The sequence below is a fragment of the Apium graveolens genome, chromosome 1 (genome assembly GCF_009905375.1).
Source record: "Apium graveolens cultivar Ventura chromosome 1, ASM990537v1, whole genome shotgun sequence".
In the NCBI taxonomy this organism is placed as follows: domain Eukaryota; kingdom Viridiplantae; phylum Streptophyta; class Magnoliopsida; order Apiales; family Apiaceae; genus Apium; species Apium graveolens.
Window position 1 is genome coordinate 72358894 of NC_133647.1, and position 25324 is coordinate 72384217.

Below are 25324 nucleotides of genomic sequence, written 5' to 3' on the forward strand. Positions count from 1 at the left end.
AATACTGATACTATTCTCATAATCTCATTTCTAAATCACATACTTAGAGATATAGAATGCATATCATATTCCAAGTATATTTTTTAATCAAATATTTATATCGCAGTAAAGTAAGATATAATAAATTATAAAGAGAATAATCGATAGAACATAAATATCAATAATCCAAATGTCTTAAGCTAAAACATAATAGTGTTGTCTCTAGGGCAAAAACACTAAAAATCTTCCACTTGCACTAGAGCCAATCACCCATGTATCTAATACCCATGGAACTAGTACGACGATCGTGCTTCTGTTGCACCAAAGCCTTAGTAAGTGAGTCTGTATCATTATTATTTGTATGAACTTTATATAAATATCTCCTTCATCATTAATCTCATTAATGAGGTGATACCGCCTAAGAACATGTCCAAATAGTTTCCTTAGTTATTTCGAAAACATCAATATATGGATTTCATTATAGAATTATCAATATTCTTGCTATGAACTATTCCAGCTAACATCACTTATATTTAGACATAACACAAAACTTGACTGAGATAGTGAATCATCTATGTCCGTCTGAAAGCTATCATCAATATAACCTTACAACTAGCTTATCATCTCCTCCATTCATTAAGAATGACTCTTCAATTTTATTTAAGTACTTAAGAATATTCTTGAATGATGTCCAATGACTCTTACCTGTACTAGACTGACTCTTACCTGTACTAGACTGATATATGCTCGTCATGCTTAAAGCATATGAAACATCAGAATGAGTACATATCATCGTATACATTATAGATCCAACTACTGAAGAAAATGGAACTTTGCTTATATGGTCCTATCATCTAATGATTTAGGGTAATTTTCATTAGAGATCACTATCACATGACACATAAGAACATATCATTTCTTTGCCTCATGCATCCCAAAATAATGCAATATTTTGTTAATGTATGTACTCTGACTTAGGCCGATTAATCTCCATGATCTATCTCTATAGATCTTTATTCCTAATATATATGACCCATCACCTAAGTCTTTCATCGAGAAAATTTTTCCAACCAAGTATAAACAGCCCATAGAGAAGGTATGTCATTTCCTAATTGTAATATATGATGTACATATAATACTAGGAATGTTACATGGCTCCCACTAACATTCTTGTAAACGCATGGTTCATTTTTGTTTTGAATAAAGCCAAACTCTTTGACTATTTCATTAGAACGAATATTACATCTCCTTGAGACTTGCTTCAATATATATATAGATAGAAGCAACTTACATACCATCTTAGCGAACTTTAGATTGATAAAACCCTCAAGTTGTATCATATATACATCCTCTTAAAGGCTCCCATTTAAGAAAGCGGTTTTGACATCCATTTACCAGATCTTATAGTCATAGTAAGCAACTATTTCTAGTAAAATCCTGATGGAGTTGACCATAGAAACTAGTGCAAAGGTCACTTTATAGTAATACCCTGAATTTGCTTGAAACCTTTTTTCTATTAGTCGCGTTTTAACGGTCTGTACTTTACCATCCATGTTGGTCTTCTTCTTCAAAACCCACTTGCGCCATATAAGTTTTTCCCATTCGGGTGGATCAACTAAAGTTTATACTTTATTTGATACATGGATTCCATCTCATATTTTATGGCCTCCATCTATGTGATGGACCCACACTACTAACTAACAGAAATATGCATAATATTAATTAAACAGTAAAGTACTACAAAAGATAGAATATTAAAGCTACAACCCTTAACCATAATCCCCGAATCCACATGAATGAGTTTGAACAACATCTAACATCTTTATTATTACAAACCAAAAATATCTTAAGTCAAATTACTACCAATTTTTAAACCCAAAGTTTATAACCCTTAGGGAACTACTAGTTCCCTACCTGCTCCAACATCTGACGGTAGGCATACCCCGAGTCCCCAGAAGTCTTACGTGCGGTTTGCTTGAAACGAACCATCTTCGGGTTTCATTTAAGGGATTACATCAATAACAATATTAATGAGCAAAACTCTCAGCAAGTGAATAACAGTGAATAACAATGCATCATATACTCAATAAAACGATAACAGAAGATAATCAACCATATAAAATCTCAAATAAAAGATCAAGTTTTTAATAAATGAATGGAATTGGAAATCTCACAGCGCTATGAGCGATGAGGGGAGATCAACCCACATCAAAGCTCTGAACCACATAACAAGTGATTCACAACTATTGAGGATCCTCGACACACATTGGCCATATAAACCCATCAGGCTCCCCGCTACAGATGTTTTAACAGTGACTGGCACCTCAGTCTTACCAGAACATACCATCCAATTCCTTTTTAATCAATTAATTTTAATTTAAAAAGGGTTCTTTATCAAGGACAAGATAACAAGGGATGGTATTGTCAAAGTTCAAATGAGGGAATGCTATTAGGATTTGGGTTTCCAAAAGAAATGATTCTAATTTATGAGGGTATTAGGATTCACTTGATTTATTAAGGAACTATTGTAAGGTATTCACATGGATATGAGGTGATATGTGATGAAAATGTGTCAATTCAAGTATGAAAGCGGTTAACAAAATCCAAGATCTGATCATTAGGTGATGTCATGGACTATTTAATTCTATTAAAACTGTAGTCATGCATTCACATGGTATTTAATCACAAAAAACAAAATTATAGAGGTAAGTTGAGAGTTCACTTGCCTGAGCTACGATTACTGAGTACTCGAATGGAATCCTCTATGGGCTCCTTTCTTGGCCTCCTACTTGAACCTATAACAAATAGTATCCTCATTACAACACTTACTAACTACCCTTTCACGTATACTATATATATATATTTATTTATTTATACACATATAAATATAAATATATATACACTTAAATTTTACTAATTAAAAGTAATCTATGCATCATATAAACCATATAACACATACCAAGAAATGGCATGGCAATTTATCACCTAATTAATAATACACACCTAAACTCTATTTATGACCTTAATCACTTAAGCAATTAACCATATAACATATAATTATCATGACCAATACTCCTAATCCTCCTTTACAGACCTCAACTCAACCTAAATTTAGTAAGGCACACTTATGCCTCACTTCAAATAACTCGCAAATGCAATGCACACTACTTAACTTACCAAATGCACACCTTGGCACCAATTGTGTTCCTTGGCAAAAATGTGAAGTTCTACCTTGGGCCTTTGCTATATTCTGACTCATATGACTTCTTATGACTTTAAACTAACTTTAGCAATTGGTTTGACATCAAGGCCTCACTTAAAAGACACACAAATGCAATGCACTTCTCTAAAGTTTCCAAAGGCAACCCTAATGGTGACTCTCGGGTGTTTTGGTGGAAAACAACTTCCAAACCAACTCTCAAAGGTTATTACGACTCTAAAATGACTTTCAAAGTTGGAATGACTCAAAGGCCTCACTCATGCCTCCCTAGGCCTTAAGTGGAAGTTGACACAATACTGCCTCCCCTGAATACCACACTGCCCTGATTTTACCAACTTAAAACTCATTTATCCAATTCAATTACTGGTTTTAATGGCTTGTTAAGATTCCTAAGACTTCATTATATCTACTTAGACCAAGGCCCATGAAGGCCTAACCTATAACATGATGATAATCAATCAAAAGTCAAGTTTACTGAAATCTGCCATGTTCTGGCCTGCTCTCGGGTTTGTGTGTGTACCTAACCAAATGTAATTTTTTATTCAATATAAAGCTACTAGCCTCAAGTATGAATCAAGTCCCAACTCCCTTGAGCTCAGGCCTACCAAGGCCTTGCTAAACCTCACCTAAAATGACCTAAACTTCTAGTACAAAAATTTGCCCAGCTATGACCAAGTGACTCCTTGCACCTTAACTCCCTACATTACTCCAAAAACAGTCAATAACCAACCAAGGCAAGTCTTAACATACACTTACACCTACTGATTATCAATATATAAGGTTTATTTACAATCCCTTAAGCATGAAAACCAAATATAAAGACAATAAAAGTAACACATCACAAGTCGAGCCATCACTTAGCATTTTTAAGGCAAAAATTCGAAGTAAACATGCATGGTAACTTCATGACACCTACTGACCTCAAGCTCATTTCATCATATATAACCTAAAATATCATTTTATCAAAGGAATCATGGCATTCAACTCACAAAAATCAATTATCAGGAGGTTAAAAGAACAATTATATTAGCAATATCACATCTTCGAGTTTTAAGCAATAATTTGAACCATATATCCAAAATAATCACTTGATGTCTACTTAATATAATCACTTATCATCATGAAATACTTCATCTAGCACTTATATAAAAAATACCATAGCATGCATCTCACACAAGTCAAGTACCAAAGCACAAGATCAACAAGTATGGTTTCTACTTTGAAAATCACTTGTAATTCGACATGCAAGTACTATATCCAACATGCAAGTGCTAAAATCAAAATGAAAGTGCTAAATTTAAGGTATCTTGAAGGAAAAATGGCATGAAAGATTTTAAACTTCATAAAACAACATTTTTAAAGAACAAGACTTTCAAAAACAACATGCATGGCCATTTTTATAAAAACTACCCAAGATCAATACTCTAAACATTTGGCTCTTAAGAAATCATTTCCAAATGTTTATGAACAAGATTATGACTTGAAAAAATAGAAGTATAACACCACTCCAAGATCATATCTTGCTCATTTCTATAAGCCACCATGGTTGAAACCTTGAGTTCACAAGAACTAAGGCCTCCACTTTGGCTTCTTCAACATGCATGCATAAAACTCACCTCAAAATGAAGCTACTTCAATAAATAATGAAGATATTGGCTTGACTAACATGAGAAGTAAAATAAAATGAAGAGAAAGTGAAGAAAATGGCAAGAATGGGGGTGGGGTGAGTTCGGCCGAGAGGGAGAGAGGAGAGGAGAGGGTGAGATGTTTGGATGGGTGTGTGATGAAAATGAGAGCACTCACTTGGTTTTTGTCTCTTTAATTAGATTAAAATGGTAGTGGAGTGGGGAATGTACATAAATGTCCCTCTTTCTAGTAGTGAAAAAAATGCATGCAAGGTTAAAGAGGTAAACTAGCAAGTTAGTGGGGTTGGAATTGACGGTCTTAGCCTTGGACCCTATTATAAGCTAAAATGCATGCAAGGGTATACTAGTAATTCAATAATTAATAAAAGAATGATTAAAAAGAATGAACTAGTAAATAAAATATAACTTCATAAATCACAAGATTAATACCAAAAATACTATGAGATTTAGAAGTTTTATAAAATTATTTTCAAAAATTTTGAACAAGAATATATTTTAAAAGAATTTTCTAGGATTAATACAATAAGGCAAGGTTCACATCTTACATGTGATTCAAAATTAAACTTATCCAAATATCTATCTATATGTAACTTAGAAATGCGTTTCTCATTAATATGGCTTAAACGACAATGCTAGAGGTAATGTTTGATTTGAGTCATTTTAGAACATATAAATTGTTAACTAATTGTGCAACATTATAAGTCTTATCATTGAAATCCAATAAACAACTATTGTTTATTTAATTAAATTAAAAAGCCTTTCTTGTCTTGACAAGATATTGATATAATATCTCCGCTAAAGGAGAGCACATACTAACAATTTACCAAGTTCTCAACTTCTCCTTATAGGAAAAATTATGTACTTAGTCCCTCAAACTAGAGAAACAATTTTTCTCCAATTCTAACCCGATACATGAAGATTGATCATCTTTGGTCTTCTTCTTTAGATTTTCCAAATAAGCTTGACAGTTTAACTTCCAATCATCCGGTTATTTCACAGAAAATGTCATGCCCCAAACATTTATAAAAGACAATATACGAGTAATTATATTAGTTAACAAAATGAAGTAAATACATCCAAATCCAAGATCTTTACAGTTTAGGGTTTGGAACAGCAACACTATTAACTATTACAACCTGATTCCAATATCGAGTCCTCACACACAAAATCACTAACTACCTGAGCTCGAACATACGAATCGGCATCACAAGTCTTACGCGCTGTCTTCTTGAATCTAACCATATCTGCTAGCTGTAATATCAGGGTAAGCAAGTAGTGAGCCAAATGCTCAACAAGCGTTATAATATACATAAACAAGAATAATACATTAACAATAGAATTGAAAGATTCAACAATATTGTATCAAAAGATAAACTTTCAGGATGATGGCATCTTTTATTGTAATAAAACCATTCAAAACCATTTCCTTATCAAAAACCATTTTATGACACTACGAATTACAGCCGCGAAGTAATCCCGAACATCGTTGGGTTCTAGAACATTAATGGGATCCCTAGGAAACTTTTAAGCCTGCAATTTAAGAGCGGAAAGGACTTGCGTCTCAGTCTAGATCCACTATCTAAAGAAAATATTTGTCCTCCTTTGGGACTGGAAATCCAAATTTTAACTTTTTATTTGAAAAAAACTGATGTCAAGTGACAGTTAATTTCTTAAATAGTGAGCATCTTTATCAAGGGTTCTAGATCAACTTTGAAGCACAGTGAATAGGTCCACTAAATTTCAAGGCCATGATCAACTAGACTATACTTTATCAAGGGAATTGCAAGGTTTCTATTCACAAGGAATTTGACAATGAGATTTAGCAGGGTTAACGGATAGTATGAAGGAACTAAGTCAAACTAGGTTCAAGGTAATGATTCCAGATAAGACATAGGTGAGCATCAATTTAAAGTATAAAAGGGTATCATGTTTTAGGGGTAAGAATAGGGTTATCAAGCAATCATGAACGACTTTTAAGGGACGGCTAACTTTTAGGTATCAAGATAAGGTTACTGAGTATAACTTGCACAGGGTTCCACATCACAAATACTTGGTATATTAGCATAGTATGACTTTTGAATTACTTGCATAGAAATCTCCAAGCAAAGTTAAACTACTTATAATTATAAACCGAAATTACGCACATTGGCACTTAGGCCTACATACACATAAACGCTTATAATTACCTTATAAGCCTAATAGTTCACATAGCCACTCATGTTCACATAGCACATTTAAGTACATAATAATATATCCATACACAATAGGCTTGGATGATCTCACTCCACTTACTCAAGTCACTTAGTTATGCTAAACTAGCCAAAACTTTTAATATCGTCCTCATAACTCGAAGTGCCTTTTCTAAAACATCAAGTTCTTATGGACCCTGACTTAGGCCTTACACTCTAATGACCTCATACTATCTTACAACTATGGTGGTCAACCTAGGCCTCACTCATAAGTTCCCTAAAACTAATGGTTAAGTGATTTAGCTCATTATAGTGATTTCAGGGTGACACAATGGGTTTATGAGTACAATTGACACCCTTACACTTCAATTTTATCTCTCAAGCTTCTACTCTAGACTCTTATGACCATAAGGCAACTCTCAAACTTGCTGTGGCTCAAGGGCCTAGCTTGGGCCTACCTGGGCCTAAGCTTAAAGTCCAATGTTCCCCTATTTTCCGGACATAAAAGTGTCCTGTTTTGCACTAACTTATGACACATGCTTCTAACTCAATTTCTATGAACTATGGCTGGAAAAACTCCTCTGACACTCCCTCTAAATAGCGCTAACCAAATCCTAGTGAGGGCCTACCCATGACATGGTCAAAACTCCTCATTTTTAAGTTGCAACAAAACTGTCCCCTGCTGAACAGATTCTAAATTTTGGTGTGTGGACCTCACTAAATGGTTGGGTTTATCTAATTTGTGACTTCTAGACTCAATTATACCCCAAGTCTTAACTCCCCGTGGCTTGGGCCTAACAATGCCTAAAAAATGCCCATTCAAAATCAACACAAAACTCACATGCAATCTCGAAAAAAATTCAGGATTCTATCCTAGCCTTTCCACCTTAACTCCCACTTTAAAACCACGAATTAAATCTCAACCAAGGAAAATTTACTACTATAAGACTCTAAACTAAGGTCTCAACCAATAATGGATATCATCCATTCCCTATAGTACCAACATGCAAAATAAAACTTAACATGCAACTCAAGATGATCACTAAATCGAGTTCAACTAAATAAGAGGGTTATTAGCTCATAAATTTGACTTAAAATACTTAACTACTTCAAAATATCATGCACACTACCTTTTAAAAACTAAGATCAAGCATAATATCAAGTAAACAATTCATTTTAAGCACATATAAGGTCGAATTTAACATAAACCAAGCATGCATGTACATTTTCGAAAAGAAGAGCATATATAACATGATCATACTTTGAAAATAATGCCCTATCTCTGACATGCAAAGTAGAATATGACTTTACAACTAAAGATCAGTAGCATGCAAAGGTTTTAAAATAGTTTTATTCATGGAAACACTTAGTTTATGCACATAAAAAGTATATCTCATAGAGAGCTCTTTAATCCACATGAATTAAGAGTTTCTCTTTGGAGATCACATAAAATCAAGACATGCTAGCATTAAACTTCATCTCCTAAGCATGGAAATTCTTGTAAAGTGTATATTATATGAATGGGTAGTGGAATTACACTAGAATAGCAAGGATTTGATGAAAAAAAAATTGAAGGGAATGGGGGAAGGGGCTTCGGCCGAATGAAGAAAAAGAGAGGGGGAGGAGAGAAATTTTGAGAGTTAAAATGATGAGCTTGATTGAAGTGTGGTTTTGGGTTAACTCCTCTCTTTATGGTTCATCATGCACTAATTCCATAGTGGAATTTGGAATGTACTAAAGTGCCCTTCTCCAATAACCAAGCAAAAGTGCATGCAATGGTAGTTTAGTCTTTTTGGTGGATAGAAGAAGTTTAGTGGGGTATGAATTGTCTCTTATGCCCTTTTAAATTGAATTGAAGGGTATTTGCATGCATGGGCAACTAAGTAATTTGTAATTTAAAAATCAACTAATTTATATAAAATAATTTTTATAAATATAAATGCACCTCCATAAATCATAAAATAAATATCATAAAATAGCATATGATTTTAGGAATTTAATGATCTAAAATTTGAAATTTTATTGTTAAAAGATTTTTAAAATGGATTTTTCATATATAATGAAGTACTTTTGATTATCATTTAAAAATACTAAATAATAAGATTTTCTTTTCAAAAAAAATTTATATAAACTAATACATTAAACACTTAGTTTATAGGCACTCAGTCATATAGGTCATCTACATTTATAATTCCATACAATTTTAATTTTAATTATAAACACACAATTATATATAGATAGGGTTTAGAAATACCGGTCGCAACATCCTCTCCTCCTTTAAGGATTATGTCCTCAGAATCTAGGAGAATAAGTGAGGATACCCGCTACGCATATCCGACTCTAGTTCCCACGTTGACTCTTCAACCTTGGAATTTCTCCAAAGTACTCTTACCAACTTGACCAACTTATTTCTAAGACTCTTCTCTTGCCAGTCGAGTATTTTGACAGGTTGTTCCATAAATGACAGGTCTGCCTGAATCTCTATAGGTTCATATTCTATCACATGGTTGACATCAGGATTATAATTCTTAAGTAATGACACATGAAACACGTTATACACATGCTGATACCGAGGCGGCAAAGCTAATTCATAGGCCACCTTCCCTACTTGACTCAAAACTTCAAAAGGACCAATATATCTAGGTGCTAACTTCCCTTTCTTGCCAAATTGAGACAATCCTTTTCTCGGTGATACTTTCAGCAATACGGCTTCACCTTCTTGGAATCTGATATCCTTACATACCGGGTCTGCATACTTTCTTTTCCTATCTTGAGCAGCAAGTAATCTCTTCTGAATCAATTTGAATGTCTCATGCATTTGTTGCACCAATGCCAGGTCTAAAATCTTTCTTTCTCCCACTTCATCCCTGCTGGTTGGTGATCTGCATTTCCGTCCGTATAAAGCTTCGTATGGTGGCATGCCAATACTGGTGTGATAGCTATTGTTATAGGAGAATTCTACCAATGGCAAGTGGTCGTCCCAACTTCCCGTAAAATCAATTGCACAGCTACGCAACATGTCTTCAATTTTTTGAATTGTCCTCTTATTTTGACCATCAGTCTGCGGATGATACGCCGTACTCATATTCAACTTGGTGCCAAGACTTTCTTGAATTTGCTTCCAGATCTCGAGTTAAATTGTGGATCTCTGTCCAAAACTATTGATATAGGTACGCCATGTCGCAATACAATTTCACGCACATACAGGTGGACAAATCTGTCCAATGAAGACCTCTCGTTAATCGGAAGAAAATGTGCCGACTTCGTAAGGCGATCAACTATAACCCATATAGCGTCATGTCCGGATTTCATTCGTGATAATCCTACTATAAAGTCCATGGCAATGTTTTCCCACTTCCATTCTAGAATCTTTAAAGGCTGAATTAATCCACTTGGTCTTTGATGTTCTGCCTTCACTTTCTGACAAGTATAGCACCTCGCAAACCATTCTGCTACTTCTCGCTTCATATTGGGCCACCAAAAGTTCTGCTTCAAGTCCTGATACATCTTGGTGCTTCTCGGATGGATTGAAAATATGGAATTATGAGCTTCTTGCAATATCTCATTCTTCAATTCAGTCACATGAGGAATCCAAATTCTTGATAAAAACCTTAATATCCCTTGTTCATCCCTTTGAGTATAAATCTCTTCTTCGGTCAGTTGATTATTCTCCTGTTTCATCACTTCTTCCTGACATTTCTTTATCTTTTCCATCAATGATGGCTGAAAAGTCATAGTACGACAAATCTCCTCAACTTTTCCCCAAACACACAGTTCTAATTCAAATCTCCTAATTTCTCCATATAATTCCTTTGATAGCGCTTCCATATTCAACCTCTCTTTCATACTCAAAGCATCAGCTACCACATTTTCCTTTCCTGGATGATAATTTATCGAGCAATCATAGTCCTTAATTAATTCCAACCATCTCCTTTGCCTCATATTGAGCTCCTTCTGAGTAAAAATATACTTCAAACTCTTGTGATCCGTGTAGATCTCATACCTTTCTCTGTAAAGGTAATGTCTCCAGATCTTAAGTGCAAATACTATAGCTTCTAATTCCAAGTCATGTGTAGGATACTTCAATTCATGTGGTTTTAACTGTCTTGACGCACAAGCAATCACCTTGTTATGTTACATTAGCACGCAACCCAGGCCCTTATGTGAAGCATCACTGAAAATCACAAAGTCTCCTTGATCATCTGGTAATACTAGTACCGGAGCTGTAACCAACCTCTCTTTCAATTCTTGAATGCTATCTTCACATTCTGCATTCCATTCAAATTTCTGATTCTTCCTAGTCAACTTAGTCAATGGCGTGGCGATTTTCGAGAAATCTTTAACAAACCTTTTATAATATCCCGCCAATCCTAGAAAACTTTGCACTTCCATAGGTGTCTTTGGTCTCTCATAACTCATAATTGCCTCAATCTTTTCCGGATCCACTTTGACTCCTTGATTTCCAATAACATGTCCCAAAAATTTAACTTCCTTTAACCAGAACTCACACTTAGAAAACTTGGCATACAACTTCTCTTATCGGAGTATCTCCAATGCTAACCATAGATGATGCATATGTTCTTCTTCTGACTTTGAATATATAAGAATATCATCAATGAATACCACTACAAACTTGTCCAAATACTTTTTAAATACCCGGTTCATCAGATCCATAAATGCTGCAGGAGCATTAGTCAACCCAAAAGGCATTACTAAAAATTTATAATGTCTGTATCTTGTTCTGAATGTTGTCTTCAGGATGTCGTCTTCTTTGATCTTCAATTAATGGTATCCCGATCTTAAATCAATCTTGGAAAAACACTTAGCTCCTTTTAGCTGATCAAATAAATCATCTATCCTTGGTAGCGGGTAACAGTTCTTAATCGTCATCTTATTAAACTCCCGATAGTCTATACATAACCTCATGCTTCCATCCTTCTTTTTTACAAATAGAACAGGTGCTCCCCATGGTGACGTACTTGGCCGTATCACTCCTTTGTCCAACAATTCCTGTAGCTGGCTCGCCAACTCTTTCATTTCTGCTGGTGCCATTCTATAAGGTGCCTTCGAAACTGGTTCCGTGCCTGGAGTAAGGTTGATCTTAAACTCAATCTGTCGATCGGGCGGTAAATCTGGTAGTTCATTTGGAAACACATCTGGAAATTTGGTGACTACGGGGATATCTTCCAAGCGGAGGCTCTCTCTTTCTAAATCCACTACATTGGCTAGGAACGATTCGCAACCTCTCCTAAGCAATTTCTTAGCCTAGACGATTGTAAGAAACAGTCGCTCTTGCCTCTGAACCTTAAATACCACTTTTTCTCCAATCTCTGTCTTTAATATACTTTCTTAGATTTACAATCTATCTGGGCTTTATTCCTCCCTAATCAATCCATGCCTAAGATTATGTCAAACTCCCCCAACTTAAAAAGTATCAAATATGCTGAAAATTTATGCCCCAAAATATCAATCTCACACTTAGGACAAAATTGACTCACATGAATCTTCTCTTGGTTCGCAATTACCACATCTATTACCTCGTTCAGGGTCATTTTATCACAAGTAAGTTTATTAACGAAAGTTTCTGATATAAAAGATTTAGTAGCTCCAGAATCAATCAATACCTTAGCTTCAACATTATTCATTAAAAGTTTACTTGCTATCACCTCAGAATTCTGAACAGCGTCCTTCATCTTTAAATCAAATGTCTTTGCTGTCGCTTGCAGAGTTGCGGTCGATGGTGGAGGTAATGCCAGTACCTCAGCTGGCATGCTTGCACTAGTACTTGCCACGTTCATCAAAGCCTTGACTGGTCTGGTTGACTTCAATTCCCTAAGTATATGTCCAGTCTTTCCACACTTATAGCATGTAACTCGCGGCTTCGGTATCTTAGTTTCGTTAGCCAAGTGTCCCTTCTGATTGCATCTATAGCTTGTCATGTTCAATTTATTACACACTCCTGGATGTCTTTTTCCACAATGCTTGCACTCTGGTCTCTGAAATCTATTTTCTCCAACTTGTCCTTGGCTTGACTGGTTGTCCCCCTTAGAATCTTGTCTCTTGTTCAAATTTCCCTTCTTCTGAAAATTTCCGCCTTCGTGGAATCCAATCCTTTTCACACTCTTATCTTGAGAGCTTCCGTCTTCAGACTTCTCTCCATAAAATGGAACCTTTCTCTTCTTGTTATCCTTTTCTTTCCTTGACTGTATCCCATTACTCTCAATCAGAGCAGCCTTCTGTACTACTCAACATAAGTATCAAGCTCAAACATAGCCACTCTATCTCTGATCCAAGGCTCTAATCCTTGTTGGAATCTCTTTGCTTTCTCTTCCTCAGTATTGGTATACTTCGTCACAAACCTTGACTGCTCCGTAAACTTCTTCTCGTACTCCAATACAAACATACTTCCTTGCTTCAATTCAAGAAATTTAAGCTCCATCTGATTCTGTATTTACTTAGGGTAATACTTTTCCTGGAATAACCTCTTAAACCTTTCCCAAGAAATCGGCTGATTTGTCTCCAAAGCTTTCACTGAATCCCACCAATAGATGACATCCCCTTTCAGAAAATAAGTAGCATATGGTGTCTTCTGATCTTCTCCTAACTGAACCAATTCAAAAGCTCTTTCCATTTCCCTAATCCATGTATTAGCCATTACCGGATCAGTGGTATCATGAAATGCAGGTGGATTCACATTCTGAAAAGCTTTGAAAGTAACAATTTGTCAAAGTGGTATCGATGGATCAGGTGGTTGGTGTTGTTCACAGTTATCTTGGTTTTTGAATTGTTGTTGAAGAGTTAGTTGTTGTTGAGCTATAGCGTTTGTTTGCTATTGTAAGGTTTCCAGAAGTCGAAGAATATTAGGATATGTGCTGGAAGTTGTTGTTGGGTTCTTCTTTCTAGGTGGCATGATCCTGAAATAAAAGTTATATCAAAACAGGTATGAACAATACATAAAATTTCATGGTTATGGTGTCACAAGTCATTATATTCATTCAATCGGGTTTTAAATTAAACAATAAGGGTGATGCATATAAAATCATAAGAACAATTGAAAGAAAATAGAACGATAGTGCATAATTATCGAAATTAGGGTCAAGGTACATCAAGATTGGAATAGAGTCTGAATCTAGGGATAACATGCTTAATTAAAGGAAACAACAGGGAATTCTACAAAGTCCAACAATACAACGACATGAAAAGTAGATAATAGAAAGAACTAAGGCTCCACTCCATCAGAACGGGGTTCGGTAGTCTTCTCTTCACGAAGCGTCTTCACAATGCACTGTAGCTCGTCTGCAATCATCTGGATGGTATACTGGCTGGTACGGTCTCGGTGCGATGGCATCTCATCAAGCTTAGTGTTAACGTACTGAACCAAGGTCTCAAGTCTCACAGTCATCTGCTCCTTAGGCTTTCCTTCATAGTTTCGGCTATCCGGATACACGTTCTTCAATCGCTCTAACATTCGATCACTTGCCCTAAGGCCTGTCGAACTCACGCCTCAATTCAGCATACACGGAGAAAGCAATTATGTGAGGCGGTTCAGAAGATGACGAGGAATGCGCCCTTTGCTGCCAAATAATGCATAGATATATATATATATATAAGAGAATTAGTAGCGAACGACTTGAATATCCTATACCTACACTCTCGTATAATATTCTATAAACCAATATACATATATAACCTATTTGGGCTGTCCAGGGACTCTAAACCGTAGCTCTAATACCAAAACCTTTCACGCCCCAAACATTTACAAAAGACAATATACGAGTAATTATATTAATTAACAAAAGGAAGTAAATACATCTGAATCCAAGATCTTTACAGTTTAGGGTTCGGAACAGCCCAACACTATTAACTATTACAACCTGATTCCAATATCGAGTCCTCACACACAAAATCACTAACTACCTGAGCTCGAACATACGAATCGGCATCATAAGTCTTACATGCTGTCTGCTTGAATCTAACCATATCTGATAGCTGTAATATCAGGGTAAGCAAGTAGTGAGCCAAATGCTCAACAAGCGCTATAATATACATAAACAAGAATAATATATTAACAATGGAATTGAAAGATTTAACAATATTGTATCAAAAGATAAACTTTCAGGATGATGGCATCTTTTATTGTAATAAAACCATTTAAAACCATTTCCTTATCAAAAACCATTTTATGACGCTACGGATTACAGCCGGTGATCAGCCGTGAAGTAATCCCGAACCTCGCTGGGTTCTAGAACATTAATGGGATCCCTAGGCAAATTTTAAGCCTACAATTTAAAAGCAGAAAGGACTTGCGTCTCAGTCCGGATCCACTATCTAAAGAAAATATTTGTCCCCCTTTGGGACTGGAAATCCAAATTTTAAATTTTTATTTTAAAAAAAACTGATGTCAAGTGACGGTTAATTTCTTAAACAGAGAGCATCTTTATCAAGGGTTCTAGATCAACTTTGAAGCACAGTGAATAGGTCCACTAAATTTCAAGGCCATGATCAACTAGACTATACTTTATCAAGGGAATTGCAAGGTTTCTATTCACAAGGAATTTGACAATGAGATTTAGCAGGGTTATCAAATAGTATGAAGGAACTAAGTCAAACTAGGTTCAAGGTAATGGTTCCAGATAAGACATAGGTATTAAAATATAAAGAAGGTGAGAATTAGTTTAAAGTATAACAGGGTATCATGTTTTAGGGGTAAGAATAGGGTTATCAAGCAATCATGAACGACTTTTAAGGGACGGCTGACATTTAGGTATCAAGATAAGGTTACTAAGTATAACTTGCACAGGATTCCACATTACAATTACTTGGTATATTAGCATGGTATGACTTTTAAATTATATGCATAGAAATCTCCATTAAAAGTTAAACTACTAGCAATAGATACTTGAGGGTTCATGGCATTTGCATATAATATGAAAGATAGATTTGAAACCATTTGGATCATATATATCAAGGTGAATTAGAATACTCGCATCATATATAAAAGCTGGGCTAACACTATCTTGCAATATAAACAAAAAGGTAGGTTGAAACACTTGCCTTGAGAAAGGCTTGACTTGATTGGCAGGTGGGAGCAACTGGAGCTTCACTCGAATTTAATGGCAAGTTTACCCTCATCTCAAGAGCCTACAAAAATTAATAATATCCTCATTATAATATATACTCTCTAACTTAACCTAATTATAAACTGAAATTACGCACATTGGCACTTAGGCCTATATACACATAAACGCTTATAATTCCCTTATAAGCCTAATAGTTCACATAGCCACTCAAGTTCACATAGCACATTTAACTACATAATAATATATCCATACACACTATATTGCATCACTAGGCTTGGATGATCTCACTCCACTTACTCAAGACACTTAGTTATGCTAAACTAGCCAAAACTCTTAATATCGTCCTCATAACTCGAAGTGCCTTTTCTAAACCATCAAGTTCTTATGGACCCTGACTTATGCCATACACTCTAATGACCTCACTCATAAGTGCCCTAAAACTAATGGTTAACTGATTTTGCTCATTATAGTGATTTTAGGGTGACACCAATGGGTTTATGCGTACAATTGACACCCTTACACTTCAAGTTTACCTCTCAAACTTCTACACTAGACTCTTCTGACCATACGGCAACTCTCAAACTTGGTGTGGCTCAAGGGCCTAGCTTGGGCCTACCTGGGCCTAAGCTTAAAGTCCAATATTCCCCTGTTTTCTACACAGAAAAGTATCCTGTTTTGCACTAACTCAATTCCTATGAACTATGGCTGGAAAAACTCCTCTGACACTCCCTCTAACCAGGGTTAACTAAGTCCTAGTGAGGGCCTACCAATGACATGGTCAAAACTCCTCATTTCTAAGTTACAACAAAACTGTCCACTGCTGGACAGATTCTAAATTTTTATGTGTGGACCACACTAAATGGTTGGGTTTCTCTAATTTGTTACTTCTAGACTAAATTATTCCCCAAGTATTAACTCCATGTGGCTTGGGCCTAACAATTCCTAAGAAATGCCCATTCAAAATCAACACAAAACTCACATGTAATCTGGAAAAAATTTCAGGATTCTATCCTAGACTTTCCACCTTAACTCCCACTTTAAAACCACGAATTAAATCTCAACCAAGGCAAATTTACTACTATAGGACTCTAAACTAAGGCCGATAATCCATGCCCTATAGTACCAACATGCAAAATAGAACTTTAACATGCAACTCAAGATGATCATTAAATCAAGTTCGACTAAACAAGAGGGTTATTAGCTCATAAATTCGACTTAAAATACTTAACTACTTCAAAAGATCATGCACACTACCTTTTAAAAACTAAGATCAAGCATAATATCATGGAAACAATTCAATTTTAGCACATATAAGGTCAAATTTAACACAAACTAAGCATGCATGTATATTTTCGAAAAGAAGAGCATATATAACATGATTATACTTGAAAATAATGCCCTATATCTAACATGCAAAGTAGAATATGACTTTAAAACTAAATATCAGTAGCATGCAAAGGTTTTAAAAGAGTTTTATTCATGGAAACACTTAGTTTATGAACATAAAAAGTATATCTCATAGAGAACTCTTTAATCCACATGAATTAAGAGTTTCTCTTTGGAGATCACATAAAATCAGGACATGCAAGCATTAAACTTCATATCCTAAGCAATGAACTTCTTTTAAAGTGTATATTATATGAATGGGTAATGGAATTACACTAGAATTGCAAGGATTTGATGAAGAAAAATTGAAGGGAATGGGGGAAGGGGCTTCAGCCGAATGAAGAAAAAGAGAGGGGGAGGAGAGAAAATTTGAGAGTAAAAATCATGAGCTTGAGTGGAGTGTGGTTTTGGGTTAACTCCTCTCTTTATGGTTCATCATGCACTAATTCAATAGTGGAATTTGGAATGTACTAAAGTGCCCTTCTCCAATAACCAAGCAAAAGTGCATGCAAGGGTAATTTAGTCTTTTGGTGGATAGAAGAAGGTTAGTGGGGTATGAATTGTCTCTTATGCCCTTTGAAATTGAATTGGAGGGTATTTGCATGCATGGGAAACTAAGTAATTTACAATTTAAAAATCAACTAATTTATATAAAATAATTTTTATAAATATAAATGCACCTCCATAAATCACAAAATAAATATCATAAAATAGCTTATGCTTTTAGAAATGTAATGATATAAAATTTGAAAGTTTATTGTTAAAAGATTTTTAAAATTGATTTTTCATATAAAATGAAGTACTTTTGATTATCATTTAAAAATACTAAATGATAAGATTTTCTTTTCAATTTTTTTTATATAAACTAATACATTAAACACTTAGTTTATAGGCACTCAGTCATATGGATGATCCACATTTATAATTCCATACAATTTAAATTTTAGTTATAAACACACAATTATATATAGACAGTGTTTAGAAATATCGATCGTAACAGAAAAGACAATCATTTTCTTTAGGAACACCGCTAATAGGATTCAAAAACTCCCTTGAAATTGGACCCTGGTTTGACACTCGGTAAAATTAAATCTTAATTTTGGTTATCCACTTTAATTTCCCATTTATATTCCATATGTACACCAACAATATTGACGTAGTTCATGTCATTACCTTGTTATTTTCAGCAGTTCTAAACATGCCTAACAACTCGTTGGGTGTTTTATTTATCTCATTAATTTTGTTCATAACAAACTGATAATATAAGTTGTTCAAAAATTTCTTAATCAAATCAAGACGAGTCTCTAGATCGATCTTGAAACCCAAAATATCAAGGTACGTATACCTATCATCTTTTGAATATGTGGTCCAACCGGATCTCACTCTCCTTTTATACAAATTTGTAGTGCCTTATTATTATCAAATCTTTCTTGACGATCCTATCTTTCAAACATCCTTTGAAGGTGCTAAATCACATCATAAGCATCAATATGCTCTTATTGCATCTGAAGCTCAACACTTATAATTGCAAGTATGAGACATGAAACATCAGTGGCATCATGAATTTGCTTCTGATAAGAATTTTGTTTAGCACATATTTCATTCTCGGCTAGAAGAAATAAGGAATGGGTTTGATTGACATTCTTGAACCTGAGGACGATCATCAAGTTTTTATGTCAGTCGAGGAAATTATTTCATGCCAGCTTGTCCTTTTCAAGAACAATTGCATGAAGAAGTTATTTGTGCATAAAATGAACTAGTCTACATATGATCACTAAATCATGTTAAAGTGATTATTCATATATATTCACAATATATATCTCCCATTATTTATATTAAATTAATAGCCCTAACTAATAATTCAGAAAGAATATCTTCTATATCTTTTTTAGTGAGCTGTTAGGACGTTAACACACGCTAATAATACACGCAAGTATACGCGTTCACAAGTAATATAAAATTCTTTCTAGTTTGTTCCCATAGAGACTCTTTGGTTAATTTAAGAATATGCACCTATGCAACAATGATATGGTTAGTATCCAATGCTAAGACAAATAACAAGTTGAGATTGTTTATAACTAAAAATTAAACTAACAATTATAACTAAGAGACCAAAAATGGTTGAATTAATATATATGATAAACATGGGATCCTAACTTCATTAAATACTTCATTCAATAGATTTTTTGTTCTTAACCTTAGCATGTAATGGTGATGACACTAATCAGATAACACAAAACTAGTAAACGCCAACTTTCATTGTACGAATACCCTACTACCAAGCATCCACAAAAGAGATAGAAGTTGAATAGACACCAATTATGCTTAGTCCTTATATGTCTATAAGAATTGAAAACATAACGGTTTAATGCGCAAGTTATCTATCGTGATTACATAGGGCAAGTAAGATGGTTAAAATTACCTATGAATCATGCATAACAATAATACATGAACCTATGCTAGCATGGCAAGTTCTAAACCTCTATATTTATTGTCGCTTCAATAGAGATTAACACACTATATTATATGTTAGCTACACACATAAGACGAATAAGCACAACCTATACTAGGTTATCATATAATCACCACACACTAAGGTATCGAAACAATTTAACTAAAGGAATCCATAAATAAATCTGCTAGAACCCCACGATAATGATTAGCCCAAAATCGAACTCATCGTCACCATGGGTTCCAATGGAATCATGATAATAAATAATATAAGATTACTAGGGTTCAAAGACAAATTGAAAATTAGCATCCAAGTATCAACTATATTAAAAAAAATAAAAGTCTTTTTTCCGTAGCCGTCTCGTGCACTATAGGTCTTCTTATTGCTCTCTCAGGTCTCCTTGTTGTGAAAAACGTAGTTTTATTGGTATATATAGGCTCCAGGATGACCAGGACTCTCAAAATCTATAATTTCGACTAAAATCAGGATTTTGGGGCAGAAATAGGCCGCGGCGCGGGCACGCTGGTTCTGGCTCGGCCGCGCCGACATTCGGGAAAAATTCTGACAATTCTTCTTTTGGCCGTATCTTGAGTTCTGCTCGTCAGAATTAGGCGATTCAACTTCCCACGCGAAGCTAACAAGATTCTATACAACTTTAGAAAGGCCTAGGCTTCCAATTCTGATCTCTTTTCAGCATATTTCTTTGAAAAGCTTCTTTCTTCATTTAATTGATGTCTGAAAAGCACAAACACAAAAACACATCAAAAATACCAATAACTTGAGTCCACAATACCAACTTAATCCTGGAATGAAGCATTTCAAGTAGATATAAAATCCACTTATCACACCCCCAAACTTGAATCGATGCTTGTCCTCAAGCATAAATAGACTCAAAACTACAAAACAAACCTAATGCATGAATGCAACTATGTGAATGCAACTAAATGATAATACAATCTATCCTCTCAGAATAACCATAACCAAATGAATAAGCCAATGCCTCTAAAAATGCAATGACTCAAGTATAGCTTGAAAAAATCTCATAAACCAACTCACAAACCAGAATCGTGTGTGTGTGGATGCTTAATAGATATACTCTCGACACTATATCAATAACCATAACTTATCTATCATCGAAACAATCTCAAGTTTATAGATAGAATAGATGTTAAACACATAATGACTCTCAACACCTTATTTCTACTAGAGTTATACAAGGATTCACGCTATTATTGAACACATAACAAATATGCTTATTTGATCATGCAATGAATGAGGTCTCAAAAGACTTATACAATAATACCCATATAATGAGCGTTAGGTTAGCGGATCCCAGACTATGAAAAGCCTTAGGTCACTAGGCACAAAGTTCCCTAAGAACTTAATAACTCGAGTATTAAAGAGCTCACTCTTGATCAATTATGCATAAACACATACTTTTTTTTCTTTTTTCTTTTTTTTTCTTCAACGATTTTTGAATGAGTGTGTTTCGCTCCATCTCATTCAACCCTAGATTACTCATATAAATATGAGTCGGCTACTAGACATTTGATGCCTAGCCTTAAAACAACTAGCAGTGAAATCCAAGCTTTTCTCTAGTTTAAAAATTCAGTGTTCTTTTGTCATTACGAGAATAGCAAAAATTCTATATATAAACCAGTGATTAAATCTCCACTAATAAACAACCATAATTATGATCTAGATCAAAAGAAATCCTTTAAGACTTTGTGAAAATTTTTCTTCTTGCATGCAAATCAATTTTTTTAAGACTTAAACATCCCTCCATTCGTCATCACCACACTCAAATTAACATCAACTTATCAAATAACATAGTTCACCTTAAGGGATCATATTAAATATGCATGCAAATGCAACTATATGAAATCACATAAAAAATAAACAAATATGTCCTATATGAACAATCATGCAACACTACGAATGAAATAAATCTATATGCAACATGAATCTATATGAACTATATGGACACACACAAACTAATCCTTACATTATCAACCCCAAACTTAAAATTTTCAATGTCCTCATTGAAGGTAATAATAAGAATTTCAGGCATACCTAGTCGTCGAAAAGATCACCCTCCTCGGATGGAGGATCAGGTGGCCAATCAACCTCGACACCAGTGGCTCAGAAAATGGTGCCCAAAGCCTGTGTCAAATCTGCAGCAAAATAATGGTAAATGTCGTGCATGACCTCCATACGCCTAGTCACTCACCTGTACTGTTCATCACCAACACTAGTCTTATCAACTACCTGTTGCGCATGAGAAGAACCCTCTATAGGAATAGGAAGATCCGTTCAGCCACTCTCTACATCATCAAAAATATATCCCAACCCCTTATCATGAGGTGCACCTAAGAATGAATAACTCAAGTGATCTGGCAGTCGGTTGAGCTCAAGTGTGGGAGCTTCTTCAATAGATGGTTCAAAACGCTCCTGAGAAATTTTCAGCTCTGCTAACCTAAGAGAATCGAATGGCATATTCAACTTCCTCTTCCACTGAGGTGCATTCAAAACCTGCATTTTCTCTGCTCCTTCTTCATCTTCAATAACTGATTCCCCTATTAAGGATCTCTCTAAGGTATCTGACTTTGGCAATTGCTAAAGTTCTGAATTCATGACAGAGTCGACCCACTTTACTTTAAAATACTCCTCTTTAGCTGTGGGTAACTTTATTGCCTTAAACACATTAAAAATGACCTTTTGATCGTAAACCTTCATCGTAAGCTCTCCTTTTTGCACATCGATCATAGTTCGGCCAGTAGCTAAGAATGGTCTCCCTAAGATAATGGGAATCTTCTTATCCTCCTCTAAGTCAAGAATTACAAAGTCAGTAGGAAAGATAAGTTTGTCCACCTTGATCAAGACATCCTCCACAATGCCTCGTGGATATGTAACAGAACGATCGACCAACTTCAAGGACATATATTTAGGCTTTGGATTAGGTAAAACCAACTTATTGAAGATAGAAAAGGCATCGAATTGATGCTAGCTCCCAAATCACATAAACACTTATCAAACGAAAAGTTTCCGATGGTGCAAGGAATAGTGAAGCTTCCAGGATCTTTAAGCTTCGGAGATAGCTTCTGTTGTAGCACAACACTACATTCCTCCGTAAGAGCAACGGTCTCTAAGTCATCAAGTTTCACTTTCCAAGAGAGAATACCTTTCATAAACTTCACAGAACTAGGCATCTGTTCAAGAGCTTCAGTGAAAGGTATGTTGATGTGAAGTTTCTTGAAAACTTCCAAAAACTTAGTAAATTGCTTATCCAACTTCTGCTTTTGCAACCTTTTAGGAAAAGGAGGTGCAGGATAGAACTATTTTTCCCCTATATTACCCTCAACAGGAGTGTTGACAATAGCTTTCTTACTTGTTTCCACCTCAGCATCCTTCAACACCATGTTTCAGCTACAATCTCATTTTCTGGAATTGGTAAGGATGCAGACGCACCTGCATTCTGGACATAATTTTCAGAATCTTCATCTTGATAAATTTGGGGGCTCACAACCTTTCCATACCTCAATATGATTGCGTTCACCTGTTTTTCAACTTCCTTTTTGCCTGGATTGGCTTCTGTATCACTAGGGAGTGTACTAGGTTGTCAATTCAACAAAGCATTGGAAATCTGCCCAATTTGATTCTCTAGAGTCTTGATAGACTCAGCCTGGCTTTTGGATATAAGAGCCTGGTTTTTGCACATAAGCCTCAACTCCTCCAATTCAGATTTTTCATTAGCAGATTGATCGACACTTCCATGCAGGTACTGTTGAAGTTGGAGTTATTGTATTGGTGCATACTATTGCTGAAAACCAGGAGGATTGAATTGATTGGATCCAAACTGCTGATAAGGCTGTTGTACCGCATTCTGATTATTGCTCCAACTGAAGTTAAGATGATTCCAGTTGTCAAGATGATAAGTGTCTGGAACGGGTTGCTACGATCTCTGAAAGTTGCTCACAAACTGAGCTGATTCTTTAGATATAACACATTTCTCCGTCGCATGCCAACCTGCACAAAGCTCACAAACACTCGTCCTTTGATGAACTCCATAGTTAGCCAGTGAATCGATCTGCATAGACAGCACCTTTAGTTGAGCAATGATAGCCATAGCTGTATCCACTTCAAGAACTCCTGCTATCTTGCCCTATGGCAATCTCTGGGTTGGATACTGATATTCATTAACAGCCATCAGTTCAATTAGATCATAAGCTTCATTATAGTTCTTAGCCCATAAGGCTCCACCTGATGTTAAATCGAGCATGGGTCTGGACTGTGCTCCCAAACCATTATAAAAACAATTGATGATCATCCAACCAGGCATTCCATGATGAGGACACTTCCTAAGCATCTCCTTGTAGCGCTCCCAAGCTTCATATAAAGATTCTCCTGATTGTTGTGCAAATTGAGTAAGAGCATTCCTGATTGCAGTTGTCTTCGCCATAGGGAAGAATTTAGTGAGAAACGTTTGAGCAAGATCTTCCCAAGTAATAATTAAACTAATTGGTAGAGAGTAAAACCAGCTTTTAGCCTTGTCCCTCAGAGAGAATGGGAATAGTCTCAGCTTCGCAGCATCTTCAAAAACACCATTCAACTTGAAGGTCTCGCAGATCTCGATGAAATCTCTAATGTGCATGTTGGGATCTTCCGTTGGAGAACCCCCAAATTGGATTGAATTCTGCCCCCATTAAATCGTGCTACACTTGATTTTAAAAGTATTAGCTGAGATGGATGGTCTGACAATGCTAGACTGAATGTCATTGATCTTCGGTTGAGAATATTCCATCAAAGCCTTCAGATTCACTGCTGGTTCTCCCATTGCAACAAAAACTTCTTCTTCAACTTTTTCATCAACAAAGACACGAGATTGAGAACGCGTTCGCATACACGCTCTCTAGAGTACCTGAAACAAAACATGTACCCGTCGAAGTAAAATATCTGAGTTACTGAACTTCAACGATCACGGATGATAAGTACATAAACTAAACAATTAACAACACCGAGTCCCTGACAGCGGCGCCAAAATTGTTAGGACGTTAACATGCGTTAATAATACACGCAAGTATACACGTTCGCAAGTAATATAGAATTCTTTCTAGTTCGTTCCCACAGAGACTCTTTGGTTAATTTAAGAATATGCACATATGCAACAATGATATGGTTATTATCCAATTCTAAGACAAAGAAAAAAATTGAGATTGTTTATAACTAAGAATTAAACTAACAATTATAACTAAGAGAACAAGAATGGTTGAATTAATATATATGATAAACATGGGATCCTAACTTCATTAAATACTTCATTCAATAGCCTTTTTTATTCTTAACCTTAGCATGTAATGGTGATGACACTAATC

At 35.4% G+C, this 25324-nt stretch overlaps 1 non-coding gene across 1 annotated transcript; it reads left to right on the forward strand.

The window, feature by feature from the left end:
- Positions 1–24289: 24289 nt before the first annotated feature.
- Positions 24290–24396, forward strand: LOC141680724 (small nucleolar RNA R71). Its single transcript, XR_012558400.1, has one exon. It is a non-coding gene; the product is annotated as a small nucleolar RNA R71 (small nucleolar RNA).
- Positions 24397–25324: the final 928 nt, after the last annotated feature.